The 7,030-nt window shown below is 46.0% G+C and overlaps 1 long non-coding RNA gene across 1 annotated transcript; it reads right to left on the bottom strand.

Annotated features, from left to right (window-relative positions):
• Positions 1-4,009: 4,009 nt before the first annotated feature.
• On the bottom strand, positions 4,010-5,786 carry LOC135394497 (uncharacterized). The gene is made up of 2 exons (XR_010422919.1): positions 5,648-5,786; positions 4,010-4,374 (listed from the first exon to the last, which is right to left on the bottom strand). It is a non-coding gene; the product is annotated as an uncharacterized LOC135394497 (long non-coding RNA).
• Positions 5,787-7,030: the final 1,244 nt, after the last annotated feature.

Below are 7,030 nucleotides of genomic sequence, written 5' to 3'. Positions count from 1 at the left end.
ATCTGATTTATCCGCGTATGAATATATGAATGGGGATGAATACAGCATTGTACGGCTTTGAATTGATCGGGTACTAAATGTTCGCGCTGAAAGCGTTTTCATTCAATATTATGAAAGGCGGCTTCCTGTGAAAGGACTGTATATCGAAAGTATTATGTATGCTCTGTATGCTTCTACCTTATGTGATGCTCCATTGTTTAATTAGGAAAAGAACGAATATACATAAAAAGAATAATTCAAAAGCGATAACGAAACGATAGCTTCATTGTGCAGAGTTCCGAATTTTTGTACTATTCTGAGTTTCTTTTCGTTTTCTTTTTTTTTTTTTTTCTTGCACCCGCTTTCCACCTCTCATGCTATCCTTTTGCAGGGCAGTTATAACAGAAGCAACCGCATTAAAATCGCACTTATGAGATGCCGCTGACGATCACTTAAGCGGTAGGGATCATAATTCATTGATTGATTGAAAAAGGAAAAAGTTAAGATGTTAGTCCCAAACATTCGGAACTGGCTACTCCAGCATTCGTTAATTAGGACTCAAATTTTTTGTTCTGTATGCGTATGACTCATAACCTTACCGTATGATTACCGTATAGATTACCTACAGGGTGTTTATTTTTATCCTTTACAGAATCTTTATTAAAATGATACGTGGGCAGCACACATGTCGTCTTTGCAATAGAGTTATGTGGCCAGGTGGACATCTTCTGGAAGAGAGTGTGTAACCACAAGATAATAAATTACTTAAAATACATTAATTAACTCTATGATTAGCAAACTTTTGGCAAAAGCGAGATGACAGAACGGGAGACAATCCTCGTTGAAATTCATTCGATCTTTTAAAAATCCAGAAAGAAGCGCGTACCGTGAAATATCCGTCGCTGAATTTCGGTATGCGGATGAGACGAAACCGAAAAAGCTCAGCTATCGCATTCGTCTCGGTCGATTCCGCAACCACAGTGCCGTTTTACTTCATGTTCATTACTGATAATAATGCCGAAAATCTAACGCGAATCTACGCGTGGCGTCGTTCCTGTGCAGTTAGATGTAACACATGGCAAGAATAGACGACGCATATTGGGAGAATTCTGGGAGTCCCTCTCTGGAAACGTCACCGGGACAGGGCCAATCAGTGAGAGCCCTTTGGCGCGGACAAGACCAATCAGGGATCGGCTGGAGGTATCTTGGTAGCCTTGCCGACCGACCAGGCGGGCGCGCGAGCCGGAATACCAGGGGATGCCGTCTGCGTCTGTTCTGTGACTAGCTTGCGGAATGTCGTTTCTGGTTAGCGTCGTACGTCTTCGTACAGCCAGGAGCGTAACAGCGTGTTCTACGTAACATGGTCACGTCAGAACTCACACTGGTATAAGCGAAAGTCGGCGTATTTACTGAGGACCTTTCATTTAGGATACTGCGATGCGAACGCAAGCAGACAACCTCGGAGACAATTCGCTCCGAGATTGAACGGTGTCGGCGCGCTGCGGAGAACGGCGAATTACAACGGTGTGGACGCGTCGTCTGCTTTTACACGTTTATTCCGCGTTCAGTGCAGTAGGTGGAGCACTGGGGAACCGAACAGTATCGTACTATCGCGGCACAAGTGAATATACACAACAATTACGGAAAAGAACCATCAACTCCGAATATCGGTCCACGTGTTATCCATACTAGAATGGTGGCAGTGTCGTCCCTATATAGCTCGAGCTCGCGGCGAATAGACTTCTAAACGAAGAAACGTCACCGTGGCGTAATCATGGTAGACATAGTGAAACCGAAACAGCGCGGGCGGAGAACACCACCGTTTCACAAAGCCATATTCCTTCACGAAGGTCACGGGTGGCTTCTTCGTATTAGTGGTGCACACAAATGACATCACGTTTTTAGCCGCTTTCGCGTCTTCATTCGCGTTCCCAGTTCACCGCGGGAAGAAAAGAAGGCTTCATCCCAAGAGTTGCATCGTCTGAAAGTCAATGTCGTAATCCTGTGCGGAATGTGGTTTGTTATTACGACTTATATCGCGCTTGCTTTGTATAGAGACACCACGTGCTCTCCGAGAGAATCTCGTGCCCTTCAGGCTCCAGAAGATGGAAGAGGCGGCAGGTAGCCATCTTTAGAAAGGGCTACCGAAAAGATTGGGCTGCCGGTAGAATGGAGAAGAACAAGACGTATACAGCTAATAATATGTAAAGCACTACAAAAATATTGCACTATGAGAAGCCACATTTAAACGTGTCTTTCTTGTGACTTATTGATTTTTTTTCTTATAGTAGTTCCACTCTACCAAGTTGGCGGCGCTGTTGTACCATCTGACGTCACTTGTATAAACACGGATAGGTCTATTACCTGCGCTGCGCTCCCATTCGTGTGCCTTCCGTCATCATGGTGTTAGCTGCAAAGGGAGTGTGACCAGCTCCCGTGGCTCAGTGGTTAGCATGCTGGCCATGTCACGTCGAAACTGGGGGGTACCCGGGTTCGAATCCCGGTGCCGGGTTTTTCCTGGGTTTTCCTCAGACATATGTCGGCACAGTTCCCTTAGAAGTCGGCCCAGGATGTACATTCCCCCAGGGCGTCAGTCGTGACGTTGCCCATCACTGTGAGGCCGACAACGGCGAGCCCTTTCGCCACCACCACCACCAAAGGGAGTGTGAATCGCTAAAACTGGTTTATTTAATGTGTAAGCTGTTTTCGGGAGAGAAACTTTGCCAAGTTGACTGTGACGCGGTGACGAATATTACCGTATCGGTCTCATACGTACGTTCCCGGATGCGATAGTCCCTTTTACGCCAACGGAGGCTTATCTGGGCCGGAAAGCGCTTTATCTGGCCAGCAGATCGGCACCTACTCCAATCATATTCATCGCTCCATCACGTGGCACTCTGACGTGAAACGAGCGTTGTGCTCCGTGCGTTCTCGGCCGCCGCGGTTTCGGTTTCGGCTCGTTTGCATATCAAAATTCGGGGATAAATATTTTAGCGCACGTGCATGTTTCAGGATTTGTTAGATGTGGAATGGCTTTCTCCTTTCTCTTTCTCCTCTCTTTCTGGATAATCGCCCATTCTGCTATGTCGCTTTTGCCCGAAATCCGCTAATTAAATAGTGAGTTAATTAATGAACTTTAGGTAATTCATCTTGTAGCTGCGTACTTTCTTCGACAGCATGTCCGTCTGGCCGTAAAACGTAATTGCAAAATCGACATCTGTGCTGCTCTCATAGCTTTTTTTTGTGTGTGTCTGTAAGCACCCTGTATGATTCATTTGCTTCGCTCTTAAAAATGAACTTCACCGCATAGCACAACCCTAGCCAACCATAATCTCCAATGATATTGTTATCTGCCCTGATTTGTTTAAAACGGGAGGCGTACGCCTTTTTTGTGACACTCGTGCTGCTCATAATTATCACAAAAAATTCGTACGTCTCCCGTTTTCAACAAATCAGGGCAGATAACAATATCATTGGAGATTATGGTTGGCTAGGAGCGTGCTATGCGGTGAAGTTAATTTCTTAGAGTGTAGACTAAGTTTGACCAGTTCGAGCGAGATATGGCAAGACGAGAAATCTAAAGTTTATTTCTAGGTAACGTGTATAAAATTGGCGACAATAGCAGCACTCCAGAGAAGAGAGAAGAGAAGAAGAAGCTCCAAGAAGCAGAAATCCAGCACCAGGGGCCCGATGTTGAACTACTAGCTCCTGCGCGAGCCTACCACAACGACTTTGGAGCGTGCCAACTTTAAATAAAACGATAACGATATCAGTTCAGCATCGTACAGAAGCCCCAGTACAAAAATAATAGATAATATAGGCCAATATCCTCATGCTGCTCTGAGGCTTCACAGAGTAACCCCGCGAAGTTTACATTCAATCCACTTCTTCACTTTTTATAAGCATATGGTACAAGCCGACGTTGCCTCTATATCCTCGTCACACCCGAGCGCATGCTAGGAATGATAGGATAGGAACCACATGATAGGAACCACACTTCTGCTACCGAAAACCACACATAACCACCAGACCGTGCGGACATGGGGGGTTTATTTATGTCGAAAAGGGGGGGGGGGGAGGCGTTCTTATAATACAACTCTTTCCATTGAGCACAGTAGAGCGGAGAAAACAGGTGTTCTCTCCATCAACAAACGCCGGGTCCTTGCCAACATCACGGAACATCGTCGTGTTGCACTTTCCACACTTCGGGGTGCCAAGAAAGACCCGACACACCGACAAAAGCCACAGTGAGACGCCCACTCACTGCATTCAGTCCGTGCTGCCAATTGGGACGTGCTTTGTTGACATTGTGATTGCACACGAAGCGGGGTGCCCGCCGAGAAGTCGCAGGCCGTGTTCTGTCGACCCAGGCGAGTCAGAAATAAGGCTTCAGCGCTGAAAATAAATGCGCAAACAAGTGAACAAAGCATGAAGAAGGCAAAAATAGCGAGCTATACATATAGCGATCGGCCGCCGTTGTCTCATGTATCCGTTGGATTATCTACTTTGATGTTAATATTCATGCAGAGTACAAAATGTGCTATGTCGCCACGTTGATATCGTTGATCCTATATACAGACTGTATTTTATTAGGCCGAGGTAACATCAGATGCCGCGCTCAAACGTATCGCAAAAATGAAAGCACTAACATTCATAGCCAGAGCGCGGGTTTTCACGCGAATGCGTGTTTCTGCCTGGATGTAGTTTCCTAGCTGGACGATGCAAAGACGGTTCTTTATCTTGCTTTGGGATCGATTAGAAGAGTGGGTGGCATGTTTCGCACACTGTTGCATATTTCGCGAGTTTGACTGTTTAAAGTAAAGAGAAATATAGATTTCGCATGAAAATGCATTCACAGTGCGTATTTCGCCATATTGTCAGATTGCAAAGTGCAAGAGGTTTCTTCTTATTTTTTTCGTGGAAAGCCTTGCCCGGGGGGGGGGGGGTGCTTTGGGTACTCGCAAAACTCCCTGCTCAATATATTCGATGTGTCGGTGGGCTGTATGGTGGCATCAAATAGGTGCCAAGCGCACGATGTTCACACAGGGGTGAATCTAGACCATCGCTTGGGGTGGGGGTTTCATTGTCGAAGCGCGGAATTGGGGAGGGAGTGGAGGAAAACTAACGTGTAAGGTGTAATCTAGCGTTTCGGGAGCGACCGCCCCCCGCCACTGTGAACCGCCACTGTGTTGACAAATGTACCAGACCTTTTCTTATAGCGGCGCCCACAGCTCGCTCCCTCGCCTGACGCTGGGCGTACATGGCTGGCGGACTGTATACTTCACCTTCGCCACTTTCTTTACCTCTACGGATACAGGCGGCGTTCACGTGTGGTACAGTGTCGAAAGCGAAGCTTTCGTGATTATATTTAGTGCGCAAGCCTTCTTTGTTGTGTGCTCCTGAACGAAGGCGGCGTTGCTTGTATGAACCCTAATAAAATGCCCATATTGCGTCATGTATGCCAAAAGTTACAAAACCATCGCTGACTTTGAGCGCGAACTGCGTAAGTCCGTAACTGTACTAGGTTGCCTCATGATTTCGTTTATACGTAACCGTGACATACGATTCTTTGCTATGTAACCGTTTCGGCTGTCAGAAACACACACGTGACACCAATTAGCATCTGAGGCAGAGCGACGATAGCCATTGCCTCTTTTGCTGTCCATACTTGTGCTTCCGCGTGTGACTGAGCAAGGGCACACAAGTGGATCCGCTTCGTTTCACAGGGATCGAACAGGCCCTTCGTCCTGGCTGCGTCGCACGTACGAGCGGGCATTGCGAGGCATGATCCGCCTTTCTACTCTGGAAACGACAGCGTTACAGGTTCTAGACGGAAGTGACGTCAGCTTTCTGCCAGGCACATCCGGTATGTCGTTGTCTCTATTCTGCTTCAGTGTGTCACCCCCATTCTCCGAAGACAAAGCATTGTGTCGTCACGAGCAAACTGCTGCCGCCGCATAATTTTGATGTTGCTCATTTGCCGATATTTGGATTCAAGATGATTTCTGATGTGTGGTTCTCCTCAACTGTTCGTGTACCGTATAGTCGAGTACCTGTAATATGTTCATTCAAACTTGAAAGTGTCACAAGAGCCGCCTGCATCAATATTTCTCCACTATAATTATCGTTTTTTTTTTTCGTTTTTTTTTAATATGGTAGTTTGGTAATGACGTTACATTCTTCGTAGCACATGCTGAGCTTTTCATCACACTAATTTCCAATGCAGAAATAACTTGTTTCGTTGACTGTTTGCGACTGGCATAACATAAGCATCACACGCTGTGACACCCGAACGTCAAGTGCCACGTGATATGTAAATTTTATCCGTTGTCTATCTCGACTCGCCCATGACGGACTTTTTTTTGTTTGTAAAGTATACTCCGGTAGTTTAGAAGTAAAAGAACGCAAATTGCAAGAGCTTTGCATGCGTACAAATGTTACGTGCACAGGCGATTTTCTTGTCGTTTCATCATCAGGCATGCGGTCTTTTCATGAGAAATGTCAATGTTGCTTGGTCGCACTTAAAAAACACCAAAGATATTCGCCCCAGTTAATGAGCGATACCTGGGATACTCCCTGTAAAAGATTGGCTCGCTACTTGGACAAGTTGATGCTATTGGACTCCACCGTTTTTGACATAGCACTTTCTTAATTTTGGTACCTAACATTTTTCTTCAATTGGTCGCCTCGCAGGTTCTTTATTTTTTCTTTTTTTTCCTATGCGTAAAGCGTCACGTGCTTTATAGATACGTGTGGTCCCTTATACAACGTCACCACTGTATCACCAGAAGTTGTATAATGTGACAAAAGGTCGTTTTCTTTTCAACGGGAAGCAGTTTAAAATGTCTATGTTTGTATTCTGGTTCTTCTGCTTTCCCGATATGGCCGATGTATGGTCGGTTGATTTTAGGCATTCCATTGCCGAGGGTCTCAACGAGTTGCTCGTGGCGGAAAAATTGCGCATCTTGGGCCGACTTCATAGGTAACTGTGACGACATTTGTCTTACAACGTCTGAGAGAATCCAAGGACGATGTCTAGACAGTATAGCCA

The sequence above is a fragment of the Ornithodoros turicata genome, chromosome 5 (genome assembly GCF_037126465.1).
Source record: "Ornithodoros turicata isolate Travis chromosome 5, ASM3712646v1, whole genome shotgun sequence".
Taxonomy (NCBI): domain Eukaryota; kingdom Metazoa; phylum Arthropoda; class Arachnida; order Ixodida; family Argasidae; genus Ornithodoros; species Ornithodoros turicata.
Note: the sequence above shows the minus strand (reverse complement) of the source record. Positions and strands in the feature narration are given on the sequence as shown.